Below are 2,462 nucleotides of genomic sequence, written 5' to 3'. Positions count from 1 at the left end.
TCCCAGATCATAGCATGCAGAGCTGAGAGGAACCTTGGGGATCTTGTAGCCCAGCCCTTTCAATGTGAAGATGAGGAAACTGAAGCTCTAAGTGGTTCACCCAATGTCGTGTAAATAGTGAGTAGCAGGGCAGGGATTAGAACCCAGGGCCCCTAAATCCAAATCTATTTGTTTTTCATAAATATTCCATTTAATGTTTTATTTTAATATTGCTTAATTTCTCCCCATATCCCTGACCTCCTGTCTCAAGAGAGTTATTCAGATAAATACTTTTTTTTAAGAAAAAGAGTAAGAAGAGAAAAAAAGAATCAGAAAAAAATAAATCCATTGAAAAAAATTAAAAAACGCATGCAATGTTCCACATTTGGGGACCTCTCACCTCTACAAAGGAGAGGGGAAGGTATCTTTTCACAGCTCTTCTTGGAACCATGCTTACTCCTTCTTGTTAATTTTGTACCATTTTCTTTCAGTTGCTTTGTGTCCCAAACTGAACTCATTGTCTTCTCCTTCAAACTCTTTCTTCCCTTTTGCTGTCGAAAGAAGAACCATCCTTCCAGTCACCCAAGTTCACAAGCTTGGTATCACCCTCAGCTCCTAATTCTCCATACCTTTATATCCAATTAGGTATTGAGGCCTGTCAATTTTACCTTGCAACATCTCTCACATATGCCCCCTCCTTTCCTATGAAACTGCCACCATCTTGGTACAGGCCTTCCTGCTGGTTGATCTCCCTTGATGCAAGACTCTCCTTTTTCCAATTCATCCTCTACTCAGCTGTCAAAATTGTCTTCTTAAAGCACCAGTGTAACTGTATTACCCTTCCCTTCTCAGTAAACTCTGATGGCTCCCCATGACCTCCAGGATCAACTATAAAATCTGACTCTTGCAAAATGCGCTCTGCCAGCATGCTACTGTTGCTCTGCGCCCTGGGTCTGGGGCTCTGTGCCCTCGTGAATTCTTCAAGGACTGGGGGCATGAGGAAAAGACGGTTGTCCGTGACTGCCAAGGTCTTCTGTGATATAAGAATTAGAGGCAACGACATAGGCAGAATTGTGATTGACATGTTTGGCAAAGTTGTACCCAAGGAGAACTTCATTGCTCTGGCAACTGGAGAAAAAGCTATGGATACAAAGGAAGCAAATTTCATTTTGTGATCAAAGATTTCGTGATTCAGGGAGGAGACTTTATTGCTGCAGATGCACTGGAGGTACTAGTATCTATGGAGACAGCTTTTCTGATGAGAACTTTAAGCTCAAGCATTATGACATTGAATGGGTCAGCATGGCAAATTCTGGGTCAGAAATGAATGGTTGTCAGTTCTTCATTACTGTGATCAAGCCTACCTGGTTGGATGGAAAACATGTAGTATTTGGGTAAGTCATTGATGGAATGGTTTTGATGAACTCCATAGAACTCCAGCAAGCAGATGAACATGATTGCTCACTTACAGACTGTGTGATTACAAATAGTGGCAAGATAAATCTAAAAGACCCATTTGAGGTTGAAGTTAATAACTGGTAACAACTTGAAGAAAAAGAGAACAAAACTGATGTTAAGTCTCAGGGGAAACTTTGGGGTATTTAGAGTGACTTTTTTTTGTTCCTTATTTTTTTTTCACAAAAATGTATAGCAAATTTGTTCAAGAGCCAGGAAATAGTAGCACAGATCAAGCAGAAAGAATTTTAAAGAAATTGTTCATTTCAGCAGCTTGGAACTTAGAGGAGTGCCAGAAAAAATAATAGAAATGTGAGCTTACTGCTAGTGCTATGTACTAAGAAAACTTTGGTGTACAGACCTTTGTATGATATTAAGGTATGGAGAAAGCCTGTCAGAATGTTATGAGGTTTTTTTAAGTCTATGTGGAGATAAGCCAAAAAGATCACAACCACCATGCTGGCCTACAGTGTTGTGTGCAAAAGTGATCATCATGGCATTTTAAAGTCCCATTGCTGGTCTTGTATTTAAGGACAAGTTCTTTTCAGCTGAAGAATGAAATCAATGTATGTTACAGGGATTTTTTTTATAGGAATAAAAACAGTTTTCATAATTTGTAAAAAAAAGAAAATAAAGTCTGTAGCTTGGCATTCAAAGCTCTACATAAACTGACCCCTCTACCTTTCTAGTCTTACATCGTACTCTCCCTACCCCTTCCACTTTGCTATGATCCAATGACACTGGCTGCCTTGATGTTCCTCTAACAAGATATTCCATCTCCCAACTGGGCATTTTCACTAGCTGTTTCACACTCTTAAAATGTTCTTCCTTCCTCACCTTAGTCTCTTGGGTTCCTTTAAGACCCAGACAAAATTCCACCTTCTACAGGAAGCCTTTCCTGATCATCCTAATTGCAGGGTTTTCTTTCTGTTGATTATCTCCAATTTATTCTATATATAGCTTGTTTGTATGTTGTCTCTCTCCATCGGACCATCAGCACCATGAGGGCAGGTTTTTTTCTTTTTTGA

At 39.6% G+C, this 2,462-nt stretch overlaps 1 pseudogene; it reads left to right on the top strand.

The window, feature by feature from the left end:
• Positions 1–890: 890 nt before the first annotated feature.
• On the top strand, positions 891–1,521 carry LOC138172584 (peptidyl-prolyl cis-trans isomerase C pseudogene; annotated as a pseudogene).
• The last annotated feature ends 941 nt before the right edge of the window (positions 1,522–2,462 follow it).

The sequence above is a fragment of the Petaurus breviceps genome, unplaced genomic scaffold (assembly GCF_028583685.1).
Source record: "Petaurus breviceps papuanus isolate PSGF00001 unplaced genomic scaffold, PetGlider_PUasm1.0 128, whole genome shotgun sequence".
Classification (NCBI taxonomy): Eukaryota; Metazoa; Chordata; class Mammalia; order Diprotodontia; family Petauridae; genus Petaurus; species Petaurus breviceps.
The sequence above is the reverse complement of the archived record's forward strand: the minus strand, read 5'-3'. Positions and strand labels throughout refer to the sequence as shown.